The sequence below is a fragment of the Chlorocebus sabaeus genome, chromosome 13, assembly GCF_047675955.1.
Source record: "Chlorocebus sabaeus isolate Y175 chromosome 13, mChlSab1.0.hap1, whole genome shotgun sequence".
Lineage (NCBI taxonomy): Eukaryota > Metazoa > Chordata > Mammalia > Primates > Cercopithecidae > Chlorocebus > Chlorocebus sabaeus.
In genome coordinates, this window is record NC_132916.1 from 833,705 (window position 1) to 850,705 (window position 17,001).

The 17,001-nt window shown below is 42.2% G+C and overlaps 1 long non-coding RNA gene across 7 annotated transcripts in view; it reads left to right on the forward strand.

Moving 5' to 3' along the window:
• Positions 1 to 15,688, forward strand: part of LOC103240977 (uncharacterized) — a 41,137-nt gene extending 25,449 nt beyond the window's left edge. For 2 of the 7 annotated variants that reach the window (XR_012094976.1, XR_012094970.1), the window contains 3 exons: positions 4,615 to 4,741; positions 6,775 to 6,894; positions 13,420 to 15,688. This is a non-coding gene — a long non-coding RNA (uncharacterized lncRNA). Of the gene's footprint in view, positions 1 to 4,614; positions 4,742 to 5,266; positions 5,654 to 6,774; positions 6,895 to 7,421; positions 8,467 to 11,421; positions 11,548 to 13,419 lie in introns of all 7 variants that reach the window. The other 5 variants (XR_012094971.1, XR_012094972.1, XR_012094974.1 and 2 more) reach the window with 5 other exon arrangements.
• Positions 15,689 to 17,001: the final 1,313 nt, after the last annotated feature.

The window sequence follows — 17,001 nt, forward strand, 5'->3', positions numbered from 1 at the left end:
CAGGGTGGAATGATATGGTTTGGTCGTGTCTCAACCCAAATCTCATCTCTAATTGTAGTTCCTATAATCCCCACGTGTCATGGGAGGGACCTGGGGGGAGATAATTGAACCATGGATCTGTTCAGTCAGTTGGGAGGTTAGGATTTCATTTTCATTTATCAATGCTAATGGGAATGATCAGGCTGTCTTCATGTCAGCTGAATTTGCAAGAAACTCTTTGGATGATGTTAATGGCAGCTGTATTTTTTGGGAGCTCTGCTCTAATTTGATAAAGTAAGTTCTGGTAAGATTTGTTCCTTTATCCTCAGTATCTCAAATGTTTTCATTCCAATAATCTTTATAACAATTTTTGATGTCTGAGTGGGTTCCCACACAGTCATCTATTGTAAGACTTTCTGATTCCTTTTTTTCCCTTTGGTCATTATGGATAGGGTTTCTGTACATAATTGCATGGTACCTTTTGTTTGGATATAACAAAGTATTTGCTAAAGTATTTAGGAATGTGATTTTTGGATTGTAAGGTGAGACTTGTTGAGCTTTGGGAAAAACTGCCCCACTTGTAATAGGGGAAGAAAAATAATTTTCTCTCTCTGTTTTCAGAATTCTTAGATGGGACCCTCTGTAACAAATGACAGATTAAAATGAGAAAAATGTGGAAAAGTCTGAAAACATGTATACCTTATGGATACATGGGAGACACTCAGGGAAAAATGAGTAAATCTCCAACAATTGGTTTTCAGTTCAAGTGTAAATACTATCTTCAACTTAAAGAAGATTTGAGGTGCAGTAATGGGAAGGTAACCAGCAAAAGGACAGTAGGTAAAGTTTGATATACAGACTTAAGTGCGTGCAGTCTCCATTGATAAGACTCTTCAGTGATTTAGTTATCCTTCTCTTCTTGGTGGAAAGAGAGATAGGTAGCTTTTAAATGGGGATTTCCTTTATAGATGTAAATTTTCCTTACAGAAGAGTAACTTCTACTCTGTTTTCAGAACTTCTTTCATAGCATTTTTTCAAAATAATCATCATGGAATAATTCTTAAGCCAAAGAGACATATTTTGGGTTGGCATATTCTGGATTCCTACCATTATATTTTGAGGTGGCATATTATGGTCTTCTACACTGTGTTCCACCAGCAATGAAGAGTTCTTGTCTTTCCTCCAGCAATTTGTCATTTTTTTAGAGTTTAGCAATTCTAACAGATATATACCAGCTGTGCTATCTCATTGTGGTTTTCAGTTCTCTACTATGTTGAGCATCTTTTTGTACGTTTACTTGCCATCTGTAGATCTTCTTTGGTGAGGTGTCTGTTCAGATCTGTGTGCATTTTTAATTGGGCTGTTTAACTTATTGTTTAGTTTTAAGGGTATTTTTTTGCATATTTTGAATACAAATTCTCAGATTTGTATTTTGCAAATATTGTCTTTCAATATGTGGCTTGTTTTTTTTATTCTCTTAATAAGATCTTTTCCAGAGTGTAAACTTTTAATATTAAAAAATCCACATTATTATTTCTTCTATGTGTATCGACTTTTTGTGTCATTTGTTAAGATTCATTACCAAACCCAAAGACGCATAGCTTTTCTTCTATGTTTTCTTCCAGAAATTGTAGGCCAGGTGCAGTCGCTCTTGACTGTAATCCCAGCACTTTGGGAGGCCGAGAGGCAGGTGGATCACGAGGTCAGGAGATTGAGTCCATCCTGGATAACACGGTGAAACCACGTCTCTACTAAAAATACAAAAAATTAGCCGGACGTGGTGGCGGGCACCCATAGTCCCAGCTACTCGGGAGGCTGAGGCAGGAGAATGGTGTGAACCCAGGAGATGGAGCTTGCAGTGAGCTGAGATTGCACCACTGCACTCCAGCCTGGGTGACAGAGCAAGGCTCCATCTCAAAAAAAAAAAAAAAAAAAAAAAAGAATATTGCTGGCTACATGCTGATAAGTAGGACAAAGGGAACATTCTTAAGAGAAACTTGGCACCATAAGTACAGATTAAGGCAGAGGACATTCAAAAGAGATAGGCAGGTGCAGTAGGTACAGACGTGACCACCATGAAACCTTCCTGAGATGGCAGGAAGGAGCCCAGTCCCAGAGTGGATTTGGTTTGATGACTGCACATGTGCCCCAACCAACAGTGAGGGGGTCCCACAAGCCCAAGTGGGGAAAGTTAGGGATCTAAGGCAGGAGCAGGAAAACCAGACAAAGAAAACAGGTGGAGACTTGAGACAGAGGCATGAATGTGAAGAAACCCAAATTAAAATTTCCTGCACAGGACACTTGGCCTGTTTTCCTGCACAAGCAGCCCACTCCTCCCTTGGGTCCTACCTATTTTTTTCTACAATAAGCTGTTTACACTGTATTTATTTTCAATGAAGTCATCTTTGTACTGCCTCCTGGTGAAAATCTTTCTTCCAAGTTAGACAAGAACTGGGACATCAGCTGTCTCCAGCGATAGCTCCTTTTGAGTTTGAATTTCCCAAACTGATGGCACTGAATTACTGGTGCTCCGACTTTAAGTGGTGCAGAAAGAGGTTAGTAGGGGGCACCAGCCTCACACCTGGAGCAAGAGGGTCCTGCATAGTCCCCCAGATGCCTACAGGTGGCGTGCCACCACTACACGGCAAGCAACAGGGCCAGGCAGTGTCCCCAGCTGCCAGCAGGGGGGTGCACGGACACCACACCATGAGAAAGAGGACCATGCTGTGCCCACCACACCATGAGAAAGAGGACCATGCTGTGCCCTCGTTGCCAGCAGGGGGCGTGCTGCCACTACACTGTGAGCAAGAGGGTCCTGCAGTTGTCTTAGTCACCAACAGGTGGCACATGGGCACAGCACCATGAGCAAGCAGGCCCTGCAGTGCTCGGCTGCCAGCAGGGGGTGCCCGAGTTAGCCTTTTCAGATTCCTGAGGTTCTGCCACCTGCCTGCCTCCCAGAGCCGTGCATAGCCTATGTGAGGACGGAACTACATTCTTCTCAGCACAGACCCAGAGGGCACCACGAAGGTGGAGCTGCATTCTGCTCACCACAGACTGGGGGGCACTGTGAGGGCAGAGCTGCGTTCTGTGCAGCACAGACCCAGGGGTTACCTCGAGGGCAGAGCTGCATTCTGCTCAGAACAGACCCGGGGGCACTGCAAAGGCAAGGCAGTGTTCTCCCCAGCACAGACGCAGAGGACACTGTAAGGGCAGGGCTGCTTTCTCCTCAGCACAGACCTTGGGGGCACTATCTCGCTTTGGGACAACTCAGGACCAAATCCACGGTGAGTGAAATCCTTCCTGTTTGCAGCCCTGAATCTTGAGGGTCACAGACTAGTTTGAAAGGCTCGGTGTGGAAAACTGGAAACCAAAAGACCCTCTAAATCCTATGCACTGAGGTTCTCCCCACCCAAGGCGAGATGGCTGCAGTGCGAGGTCCATACTGCAGCCTCAGAACACAAAGGCATTCTTCATAATGCAGTCATGCCATCTGAAATACGAATGCAACACCTGCAGTACTCATGTACCAAACATCTGTAATGCTGGCACACTACCTAAAAACGAAAATGTTATAAATCCTCACTCCCCATGCAAGCTGCAACCCAATACAGTGCTCACAATAATGAACACTGACATAATCAACACAAATGTAGCCACTAGCATATGGTTAGGGTTGCTATCAGGGTTAGTGGTTACAGTTAGGGGTTGGGGTTACGATTGGGGTTAGGGTTAGATTTGGGGTTAGGATTAGGGTTGGAGTTGGGATTAGGGTTATGGTTAGGGTTTAGGGTTATGACTAGGGCTAGGGTTATGGTCAGGGTTACAATTTAGGGTTACAGCTAGAGCTAGAGATAGGGCCAGGGTTACGGTTTAGGGTTGGAGTTGGGATTAGGGTTATGATTAGGGTTTAGGGTTATGACTCGGGTTAGGGTCAAGGTTACAGTTTAGGGTTATGGCTAGGGCTCTGGTCAGGGTTATGGTTAGAGCTTGGGTCAGGGTCAGGGTCAGGGTTAGGGCTGGGGCTTGGGTCAGGGTCAGGGTTATGGCTGGGGCTCGGGTCAGGGTCAGGGTCAGGGTAATGGCTGGGGCTTGGGTCAGGGTCAGGGTAACGGCTGGGGCTCAGGTTATGGTCAGGGTAATGGCTAGGGTGAGGGTGAGGGTCTTGGTGAGGGTTAGGGTCAGGGCGAGGGTCAGGGTCAGGGCGAGGCGAGCGCAAGGACTAGGGTGATGGTTAGGGTGATGGTGAGGTTGAGGGTTAGGGGTGAGTGTGCGGGTGAGGGTTAGGGTGAGGGTGAGGGTTACGGTGAGGGTTAGGGTTACAGTTAGGGGCTAGGGTTAGGGTTAGGGGTTAGAGTTAGGATTAGGGTTAAGCATTAGGGTTAGGGTTCATGTTTGGGTTTGGGTTAGGGTTCGGGTTAGGGTTTGGGTTCAGGTTCGGGTTTGGGTTAGGGCTAGGGCTAGAGTTCTGGTTAGCGTTCGGGTTTGGGTTCGGATTCAGGTTATGGTTCGGGTTCGGGTTCTAGGACCTTCGACTGCAGGGAATCAAATGGCTGATCACCTAGTTGCTACTGCCATATCTAATGCTAAACAGTTTCACAATTTAACCCATGTTAATGCCTCTGGTCTCAAATGCAGATGCAGCATTACCTGGAAAGAAGCTAAAGCTGGGCGGTTTCAATATGGCCGATTAGGAACAGCTCCAGGCCACAACTCCCAGCGTGAGTGACACAGAAGATGAGTGATTTCTGCATTTCCAACTGAGGTACCGGGTTCATCTCGCTGGGGCGCATTTGACAGTGGGTGCTGGACAGTGGGTGCAGCCCACCGAGCAAAAGCCAAAGCAGGGTGACGTGTTGCCTCACCCAGGTAGTGCAAGGGGTAAGGGAATTCCCTGTGCTAGCCAAGGGAAGCCCTGACACACAACACCTGGAGATTCGGGTCACTCCCACCCTAATACTGTGCTTTTCCAAGGATCTTAGCAAACTGCACACTAGGAGATTATATCCCGCACCTATCTTGGAGGATTGCATGCCCACGGAGCTTCGCTCATTGCTAGCACAGCAGTCTGAGATCTAACTGCAAGGCAGCAGTGAGGCTGGGGGAGGGGTGCCCACCATTGCTGAGGCTTGAGCAGATAAACAAAGTGACCAGGAAGCTCTAACAGGGTAGAGCCCACCGCAGCTCAAGGAGGCCTGTCTGCCTCTGTAGACTCCAACTCTGGGGACAGAGCATAGCCAAACAAAAGTGTGCACAAACCTCTGCAGATTTAAATGTCCCTGTCTGACAGCTTTGAAGAGAGTAGTGGTTCTCCCAGCACGGAGTTTGAGATCTGAGAACGGACAGACTGCTTCCTCGAGTGCGTCCCTGACCTCCGAGTAGCCTAACTGGGAGGCACCCCCCAGTAGGGGCCGACTGATTCCTCACACAGCCAGGTGCCCCTCTGAGATGAAACTTCAGGAGGGATAACCAGGCAGCAACACTTGCTGTTCAGAAATATTCACCATTCTGCAGCCTCCGTGGCTGATACCCAGGCAAACAGGGTCTGGAGTGGACCTCCAGCAAACTCCAACAGACCTGCAGCTGAGGATCCTGACTGTTAGAAGGAAAACTAACAAACAGAAAGGACATCCACACCAAAACCCCATCTTTACGTCACCATCATCAAAGACCAAAGGTAGATAAAACCACCATCTTTTCTCATTGGTTAATGGCCATCCTGTGTCCATAATGATGGTTAGTGTCCACAATAAAAATTTCAAATACAATTATATTTTGCGGCTAATAAGGAGTAACATTGAATTAGTACTAAGAATCTTCCTGCCATGAAGTCAGTTGTGTGTTCTCTGCATTCCCTGACCCTCACTTTTTGTGTAGAGTTTTGTTTATCACCTGATGAATAGAACAAAACTTGTTTGTGCCCATTAAACAGGCAATTCATGTTTTCAAAAGATAAGCATTATCTTTCTTTTATCACTTCTAATAATTCAACTCTGTAGTCCTGATCAGTGTGGCTTACAAACTGGAAGACAAAAGACATTTTAAAAAACCTAATAGCTAAGTTAGTTTTTGAAGCTATTAATATTGCTAAAATTGTTGCTATAGAAAAGAGAAAAGAGCATGTTGAATAGAACTCTGTTATTAGAGATTTCTGCTGAAAAAGTCACACGTTATTTCTTCTCACCTCCATTGGCCAAAAAAAAAAAAAAAAAAAAAAAAAAAAAAAAAAAAAAAAAGCTATATGGTCATGCAAAAATTTAAGCAGGTGGGTTGGAATGGTCAGAATGCATTCATAAAAACTGAAATGAAAATATTTGGAGAACAGCATCAATGACTATTGTGAATGCCAACATGCATCCCTGACAAACCCTGTGCTGTTACTCTCCAAACTTTTTATGTCTTGTAAAGTATTAGAACTTCCTATCTGAAGCCATACCACTCAGAGGGACTGCAAAATACATAATGACATCTCCTTTAGGATGTCCTTAAAGAATTCTTGGAAAAGAAATTAAATAATTTTAAAAGTGCTTTTGAGTACAGCTATTTAGCAGTAAGGGGTAAGATTAGAGATAGATTGTAAAGATAATAGTAGGGTTAGTGTTAGGATTAGGGTCTGGGTCAGAGTCAGGGCCAGAAGTATGGTTAGAGGTGGGGTCATGGTCAGGGTCAAGATCAGAGTCAGGGTCAAAGTCAGGGTCAGAATTAGGGACCAGGGTAGGGATCAGGGTTTAGGGTCAGGGTCAAAGTCTAGAGACAGGATTGGGGTTAGGATTAGAACCAGAGATTTGTTCTCCTCAGGACCCACCAGAGAAGAGGCCATGGCTTTGGAGCACCTGGTAGTGTGTCCACAGTGAAGACCAGAGTTTCATTGTCCTCAAGACTGACCTGGGGAGACGTGGCTGTGGGCCAGTGAGGAAGGTGAGGCAAAAGCTTCCTGTCTGCTCCCTGGGTGCTAAAGAGGGAGTTCTGCCATGGGCTTTACTTCACACGTTATATCCTGCAAGTCTTGTTTTACAAAAGCATCCCTTCCTCGAGGCTTTGGTTGCTCATCATCACAGCGTGTCATAACATATGGTAAGATTTGGGTTTGCTTCAGCGGGGAGATCTTGGTACCGAGAAAGGAGCAATGCTTAGAACCACCTCAGGACAGTTGGGATGAAAGCTGGGGATGGGTGAAGGCTGGAGGAAACGTGCACTCCCTGTAAACACTTTTATTCATGCTTTCATTACTCATTTTTCTTACAGTGTTAAAGTAGTAAAAATGGTATTGAAAAATTGAAAAGTAGGCATATTAAAACTTGCAACATTATTTAAGTTTAAATATATTATTTGTACCTCATCAACATTTTTTATTTTGTTGAGAACGTCTAAGGTTAATTGGCAGCATATTTTAATAGTAGATAGAATAATATCTGTTTTATAAACATTGACATCCTACATTACAGGTGTGAACCGTGAAAGTCTGAGACAGGTCTCAGATTTTTTAGAAAGTTTATTTTGCCAAGTTTGAGGATGCGCCCCTGATGCCTCTGCAGGAGGTCCCGACAACACGGGCCCAAGGTGGTCGGGGCCCAGCTTGGTTTTACACACTTTAGGGAGACGTGAGACATCGATCAATATGTGAAAGATGTACCTTGGTTCAGTCCAGGAAGGTGAGACAACTTGAAGAGAAGGCCAGACAGGGAGCTTCCAGGTCATAGGTAGGTAAGACACAAATAGTTTCATTCTTTTGAGTTGCCGGTTACCCTCTCCCGATGAGACACTCAGATACACATTTCTCTTGGTGAGCAGACGGGTGACTTTGGACAGAATGGGAGGTGGGTTTGCCCTCAGCAGCCCCAGCTTGACTTTTCCCTTTAGCTTAGTGATTTTGGGTCCCCAAGGTTGATTTTCCTTTCACAAGGTCTAACATGTTTTCCTATGAGCATTAAGTATTCATTGGGTATTTTATTACACAAGGCACAGATTTTTAAAAAATCATCAACTTCATGCCTAGCTCTATAGACATAACAACATAGAGGTTCAACTAAATTTGGAAACATTCCAGAGTTTTGGTTTCTAATACTTCTTTGTGATTCTTTAAAAGGTAAAGTACTTTTTTTCCGTAAAGCATAGTAACATCTAAAATCACCCGTAGAATGTCCTTTCATTTTTTTTCTCTAGTTTCCCCATTTTCTGCAAAGCCTCATTGAGGAAATTGACTTTTAATATCCTTTTACACGCTTCTGTTTTAGAAATCTTTGTGGTAAAACATTGAATGTTCATGGTCACAAGTTCTGTTCACATTCTTTCTTTCTTTGAATATTTTTTTCCCAGTGGCCAATATTTGATTCTGTTGTATTATGGCTAAAAAGTAGGCATGGAACAAAATAAAGACAAGAAGTCTTTGGAAGAAGTGATCCAGTCACAATGAATCAATTTGCCATTGGAACATATTTTTACAAAGTCACTCTTTTGAAAATATTTTGTCATGAATTGAAACAGAGTCTGGTAGGTTATTTTTTTTTCCTGGTCTAAAGTGAACAGCATTTTAGCGAATGAACCCAGGACACAACCACAGCACAAGAAAAAAATATGATAAATAAGTTTACACATATGTGTTACCACTGTAACAGAAAACATGTAAAGAACATTTATTTTGATTTATATATCAGTCTGTATTGTTTAATTTTTTTGTGTCATAAATGCTCTTATTTAAAAAACAGGACTAGCCGGGCGCGGTGGCTCAAGCCTGTAATCCCAGCACTTTGGGAGGCCGAGACGGGCGGATCACGAGGTCAGGAGATCGAGACCATCCTGGCTAACACGGTGAAACCCCGTCTCTACTAAAAATACAAAAAAAACCTAGCCGGGTGAGGTGGCGGGCGCCTGTAGTCCCAGCTACTCGGGAGGCTGAGGCAGGTGAATGGCGTAAACCTGGGAGGCGGAGCTTGCAGTGAGCTGAGATCCGGCCACTGCACTCCAGCCTGGGTGACAGAGCTAGACTCCGTCTCAAAAAAAAAAAAAAAAAAAAACAGGACTAGTTAACAGTGTCAATTACTAGCAGTTCATGGTATAAATAGTTAAACAAGGAAGTGTTAGAAAAATATAACAATGTTTCAAATACAGTTATATTTTATAGCAGTTTTTGACTTACACAGAAATTGCAAAAAAGAAAAATTGCAGAGATTTCCATTGTAGCGTCAACCTACTTTCTTCTCTTATTAACATCTTCTGTCAGTGTGTCTCACATGGCTTATTAATATCTTACATAATGTGTCAAAGTTAATGAACAAATACTGATAGACTATTATTAACTAAAATTCATATTTCATTTGGATTCCCTTAGTTCCATCTTACCCTGACCCATCCAGGATCCCGCATGACATGTAGTCATCATGTAGGTGGCTCCTGGATGTGACAGCGTGTCTGGCTTTCCATCTCATGATGACCTTGACAGTATTGAGGAGGATTGGTTAGGAATTTTGTAGAATGTCCCCCATTGTAATTAAACATGGAATTTTTCTTATAATTAGACTGGGGTTCTGGGTCTGGAAGAAGTAGATCACAGAGGTGAAGTGCTACTCTTGTCACTTCATTTTCTCAAGGTGAACTGTCGCCTTCGATGTTCACTTGGATTGTTCGGCAGAGCTAGTTTGTCAGGTTTCTCCACTGTGACGTTATTTTTCCTCCTTGTCCATACTGCACGTGTTCTTTCGGAACAAGTCACTATGCGGAGCCCACACTTACAGAGTGAGGAGCTCCACCTTCTTGATGGCTGACTGTAAACTCCATTTGCTTATTCACCTATGTATACAAAGACAGACACTAGATAATTACTTAAAGCTTTAGTTACTATTCAGCACTACAGCATTATGTTGCACAATTCATTCCTGTGTTGGTCATGGGTAGCTCTTTTTATTGGCTCCTATTTTTCTTTCAATAAAAGAATTACTTTTTATTTATTTGTATTACATATTTTAATTTTTTCGTACATACTTTCTGATACTTCAAGATTATCTGGCTCATATATTTACTGTCCCAGTTCTAGTACCAGACATTTCTTCAAAGAGCCTGATTCCTTTGAGAATGGTAGGAAAACTTACATCTGATGGCTGAATGAGCACATTATATCTTGTCCCTCCTTAGCAATGCTAGGAAGTATATGTGTGCATCTAATAGACCTATACACCCCTAATTATAAAGGTTTCTGTGTGGAACTGTATGTATCTATATTAAACCAAATGTAAGTTTATGTTGATGTCTCCACCTCTGATCTACTATCACATGAATCATTCTAGCCTTCTCCCCTTGCTAATTTGTAATCTCCCACTTCAACAGTGAGAGACCTGGTTCCTACCATCTGCAAGTTATGTAAGTCATTGTTTTATTCCAGATAAGGATACTGTGGTTTTACAATTGTTCACAATTACTCCTGTTGGAAGAACTTTATAAAATGGAATCCAGTGATGAAGTGTAGTTCATTTGCCTTCAGCCTACAGAGTCTATTCATTTTTGAAGTGACTTAGGTCAACACCATTTTCCCTACACCTTCAGTGAGTTTTTTCATACATTTGTGTCTTAGTCCACTTTGTGCTTCTGTAACAGAATACCTGAGGCTGGGTAATTTATAAGTAAAAAAGGTCCATTTGGCTCACAATACTGGTGGCTGGAATGTCCGAGATTAGGCAGTTGCTTCTGGTGGGGCCTCAGTCTTCTTCACCTCATGGTGGAAAGTGGAAGGGGAGCAAGGGGTGCACCAGAGATCCCATAGCAAGAGCGACAGTAGGAGGGAAGCCAAGGAGCCCAGACTCTTGTTAACTCCTACTCCTGCAGGAATTAATCCATTCCTGTGAGAGCAGAACTCACTCATCCCCATGGAGGACATTAACCTATTCACGAGGAATCCGTCCTCATGACCCAAACACCTTTCACTGGACCCCACCGCCCCACACTGCCACACTGGGGGTCAAATTTCAACACGAGTTTTTGCAGGGACAAACCACATCCAAACCATAGTAATTTGTAGCATAGTTAATTTCTTTTTCACATGATATATTCTGTGTTGTGATACTCCACATCCTGAATAATTTTATTTAATTTGAATAGAGTTTGGCTTACCCGTTTGGCTGTAAAATTCTGCATGTTTTGACAAATGTGTAGTGGCAGGTACCCACTATTAAAGTATCATATGGAATGCTTCAAACCCCCACCCCATGGAACCAATGGCTTCCCATCTGTGTAGTTTGCCTTCTTCAGAATCTCATTAAATGAAGTCACACTGTGTATATTCTCCTCAGACTGTCTTCTTCCACTTAGCACTGTGCATGCAAGATTCACTAATGTCTTTGTGTGAGTTGGTAGCTTGTTCCTTTTTACGGCTAAATAGTATTTCATTGCATGAATGTACCACAATTTGGTTATGCATTTGGGGAGCAAAACCTTCCTCTTCTAACTTTGTTCCAGGGTTGGAGACCTTCAAATTAACTGACAATAGATACATTAATAGGAGAGACAATATTTGGCTTCTTATTCCACAAGTATCATTGTAGGACAAAATTCATCAGATGGCAGGATCCAGTTTACAAACAGGTAAAACTAGCCCAAAGACAAGAAACTAGACTAGAATCTGATAATCCACAAAGGCTATAGATTTCCTTTTATTTATTTAAATTTTTTATTATACTTTAAGTTCTAGGGTACATGTGCACAACGTGCAGGTTTGTTACATAGGTATACATGTGCCATGTTGGTTTGCTGCACCTATCTACTCATCATTTACGTTACATATAGTTTTCCTCAAAAAAGGTTTTTTTGAGACAGGGTCTGGCTCTGTTTCCCAGGCTGGAGTGCAAAGGTGCATTCTTAGCTCACTGCAACCTCTACCTCCTGTGTGCAAGCGATCCTTCCTCCTCAGCCTCCTGATTAGCTGGGACTACAGGCACATGCCATCATGCCCATCTAATTTTTCTATTTTTAGTAGACACGAGGTTTCACCATGTTGCCCAGGCTGGTCTTGAACTCCTGGCCTCCCAAAGTGCTGGAATTATAGGCATGTGCCACCACACCTGTCCAACTTATAGTTTTCCATTGAAATATAAAATTTATCTCCATAGTAACCATCATTTTTGATCATAGATAATCAAAGTAAGATTATTCTTGTTTGAAAAATAAGTCTAACCTTGTTAGATTTTGCCTGATCATTTATGTAAGTGCAACAAGAACAAGAGTTGACCACATAGGTGCTTTCAAGCTTCCTTGCTGCAAATTTTCATACAGAATCTCAGATTGGACTTTTAAAGACCTTATTGAGGCTAAAAGCCAAGCCAAGAACATACTATCAAATTTCAGCTGCAGTCCTTATAGCTTTGTGTGAATTCCTCTCTGCTTGAGGCCCTCAAAATAGCCCCAAATTCCTGGGCCTACAAGGAAATGACTTTCCTTACTAATCTGTAAGGCTGTGAACCCCTTAATCTAGGTATCAGACTGGCTTTTCTCAGAGTGCTTTGTAAGCATTGACTCCATAAAATTCAACCTTAGTTCCTTACAATTGCTGGTCATAACTAGTCTGAGGTACACTTCCTAAATATGATATTTCAGTAAAAGCCTTGATAATATAACCAAACTTTCCAATTATGTCCTGTTACAAGATGAACAGATTCTTACTGGACTTTTGCTAACAACTATATTGTCATGAAAGTAAGAGTATTCAGTAAGAATTTCAAAATTCTAGAGAAATCAGGTGGGGAAAAAAAGATAAATGCTCCATTTCTGTTTACAAAAGCATAATCTACTAAAATTGTTGTGAGTTAGAGTTAGCTTAAGAGTGGCCAGGTGTGGTGGCTCACGCCTGTAATCCCAGCACTTTGGGAGTCCGAGATAGGTGGATCATGAGGTCAGGAGATCAAGACCATCCTGGCTAACATGATGAAACCCCGTCTCTACTAAAAAATAAAACAAATTAGCCGGCGTGGTGGCGGGCGCCTGTAGTCCCAGCTACTCGGGAGGCTGAGGCAGGAGAATGGCGTGAACCTGGGAGGTGGAGCTTGCAGTGAGCCCTCCAGCCTGGGCGACAGAGCGAGACTCCATCTCAAAAAAACAAGAGTTAGCTTAAGAGAAAGAGATTTCTTTTTTTTTCTTTTCTTTTTTTTTTTTTTGAGACTGAGTGTCGCTCCGTCTCAATTTCTCAATGTGATAGGCAAAAACATGTTTATTAACAGGCCAAAATTCTAGTTTCTCTGTAAAAATAAGAAGCCAAAAGTATATAAACCTGAATTACTTATGTTCAGTAATTAATGTTTTAGTATTATATCTTATTTATAAATGATGTAGATATTTAATGGAAATATTTTACTTAGCTTAACTTTAAGGTTAAAAATTACCAAAAGTATTTTGGAAACTACTATTAGGCAGATTTACTGTAAAAAACTTATTATTGAAATAATGTTTTTCGCTTTTCACAAGATGGCACCAAAAATGAAGGAAGCTCCTGCCCCTCCTAAAGCCGAAGCCAAAGCAAAGGCTTTAAAGGCCAAGAAAGCAGTGTTGAAATGTATCCACAGCCCCCCCAAAAAAGAAGATCTGTACCTCACCCACCTTCCAGCATCCTCAGACACTGCGACTCTGGAGGCAGCCCAGATATCCTGGGAAGAGCGTCCCCCAGAGAAACAAGCTTGACCACCATGCTATCATCAAGTTTCCACTGACCACTGAGTCAGCCATGAAGAAGATAGAAGACACGCTTGTGTTCACTGTCGATGTTAAAGCCAACAAGCACCGGATCAAACAGACTGTGAAGAAGCTCTGGGACGTGGATGTGGCCACGGTCAACATCCTGATTCGGCCTGACAGAGAGAAGTAGGAATATGTTCGACTGGCTCCTGATTAGGATGCTTTGGATGTTGCCAACAAACTTGGGATCATCTAAACTGAGTCCAGCTGGCTGATTTTAAATAGATGTATATCTTTTCACCATAAAAAAAAGGAAATAATGTTTTTCATAAGAATGACAACTTAAAATCTTTACGCTTATAGATTTGATTCTAATTATCTAGTAAGTATAATATTAGCTTCTTGTAAGCACTCAAGCAGAATAGAAACTTGTTTGTTGGCCGGGCATGTGGACTCACACCTGTAATCCCAGCACTTTGGGAGGCTGAGGAGGGTGGATCATGAGGTCAGGAGATCAAGACCTTCCTGGCTAAGACTGTGGAACCCTGTCTCTACTAAAAATACAAAAAAAAATTAGCTGGGCACGGTGGCAGGTGCCTGTAGTCCTGGTTACTTGGGAGGCTGAGGCAGGAGAATGGCCTGAACCCAGGAGGCGGAACTTGCAGTGAGGCGAGATCGCAACACTGTACCCCAGCCTGGGTGACAGAGAGAGACTACATCTCAAAAAAAAAAAAAAGAAACTTGTTTGTTTTATATTTAATAGTGGTAACTCCTCTGAAGACATAGTTGTTTTATTACACAAAAAATATTAAATTTATCTTATTTAACTAAGTTGTATCCAAATCGTGTTAACTTGAAAAACATTTGGATCGGTTCTTGTATTTCTAGGAGTTTGGGGAATATTTATTTATCAATGATTTTTTTTTCCAAGCCAAGTTAGAATAGAACACTTTTAGAGGATTTTATAAATGAATTTTGCAGTGCTATCCAGAGTTAAGAAAAATCACATACAGAACATACATTAATAGACATACAAACACAAATAGAGATCTCATAGCTTTCATCCTGAAATTTTAGTCACGAATCAGGCATAAATATTCTGACGGTTAATTTTAGATGTCTGCTGGATTGGATTAAGAGATACTAACATAGCTGGTAAAGCACAGTTTCTGGGCATGAGTGTGAGGGTGTTTCTGGAAGACACTGAGATAAGGAAGATCCACTCTGACCCAATGTGGATGGGCACTGATACGATTTGACTGTGTCCCCACCCAGATCTCATCTTGAATTTTAGCTCCTATAATCCTTACATGTTGTGGGAGGGACCCGGTTGGGGACGACTGAATCATGGTGGTGGTTACTGCCCTACTGTTCTCATGATAGTGAGTAAGTTCTCATGGTATGATGATTTTATAAGGGGCTTTTCCCCTTTGGCTTAGCACTTCTTGCTGCTGCCATGTGAAGAAAGACATCTTTGCTTCCCCTTCCATCATGATTGTGAGGCCCCTCCAGCCATGTGTAACTGTCAGTCCATTAAACCTCTTTGTTCTTTGTAAATTGCTCAGAGTCAGGTACTTCTTCATAGCAGTATAAAAATAGACTAATACAGGCACCATCCAATTGCTTGAGAGCCCAGATAGAACAAAAAGGAAGAGGAAAGGTGAATTATCTCCTTCTGAAATGGAAACATCCTTCTCTTGCCTTTGACATCAGAACTTCAGGGTCTCAGGCCTTTGGCCTCAGAATGAGAGTTACACCATTGGCTTAACTGATTCTGAGTCCTTTGGACATGGACTGAGCAATGCTACCAGCTTTCCTGGTTCCCCAACTTGGAGACAGCCTATCATGGACTTTATCAGCCTTCATAATTATGTGAACCTTCTCTCATCTGTCTATCTACATATATCCTACAGATTGTGCCTTTCTGGGGAACCCTGACTAATGTGATGACAATAATACAAAATTTACTAGTTTATATAGAAGACTTGGTTTTTGTCTTTACCCCATTTTATGTTTGTATTATAACTGCGTTGCTGGAAAATGAAACAAGCTTTTATCTTCTTCATATAAGGGCTAAAGCTTTTTTTCACCAATGTTTTTGGAGATTTTTAAGATTTTCAAGATTTTCTTTTGACATATAATCTTATGAAGCTGATAATTAAATTTTATTTTTTTATTTTATTTTTCAGCCTCAGGTGTTTGCTTTTGCAGGTCCTTGAGCACATTGAGAGCCTCCAAGGCATGGAGTGGGGTTCCTAAAGTTTCAGTGATTATAGGGAGTTGAGAGACTCAATTAGGAAAGGAAAGGTCTAAAGGAGGCAATTTGGAAGATCAAAATTTTCTCAAAAGAACTATTAAAGTTCTAAATAATTCTTAGTAAAGTCATGCAAACAGGAAAGGAAGTAGACAGAATTAGTTCCATATTGGTGGAACACACAGCAGAGGTTTGAGAAGGGAGAATTTAGTCAACTGAGAAGTTCCCATGAAAGGAGCAAGATCAAGACCACAGAGACACCATGAAACAAAAAGCCAGGAATAACTTCCAACCCAAGAGGAGAACAGAGAGGCCTCAAAACGAAAGCTAGGATAAGAAACTTCTAGCCCAAGAGTTACCTTTCAGACAAAGAAGCCTGAGATTCCAACCCAGCTTCACAAAGTACTCACTCAAAATGTTAGTGAAACTGTAGGCTTTTTAATGACTTAGCCCTGCATGCAAAAGGCATTCTCTAAGGTGGCACAGAAGATGGAGCCCCCATATCCAAAGATAGCCAAGGAGAAAGAAAGACCCCTGTTACCAGAGCCAGTGGGCAAAGGCAACAAAGAAAGAGACAAGGGTCCTTATGGGATGAGACCCTTGCAGATTTAGACTTATACAAACTCCTGAGAACTGGCAGGATGACAACCATAAATGGGGTACCAACATTTCTACTCATTGGATTACAAGTTCTCAGGCATCCAAAATGATTAACAAAATGGAGATTTCTAGGGCTTCTGTGGGAGAGTATGGAAGGTCTTTTTGAACTTTTTAATGCTGTCAACTGGAGAATGATGAGCTTCATAAATTCGGAAAGGAGAGATTTCATTATTATTATTTTTTGAGTCAGAGTTTCACTCTTGTTGCCAAGGCTGGAGTGCAGTGGAGTGATCTTGGCTCACTGCAAGCTGCACCTCCCAGGTTCAAGCGATTATCCTGCCTCATCCTCTCAAGTAGCTGGGACTACAGGCATGCACCACCATGCCCAACTAACTTTTGTATTTTTAGTAGAGACGGGGTTTCACCATGTTGGCCAGGATGATCTTGATCTCTTGGTCTCAGGTGATCCACCCACCTCAGCTTCCCAAAGTGCTTTGATTATAGGCATGAGCCACTGCACC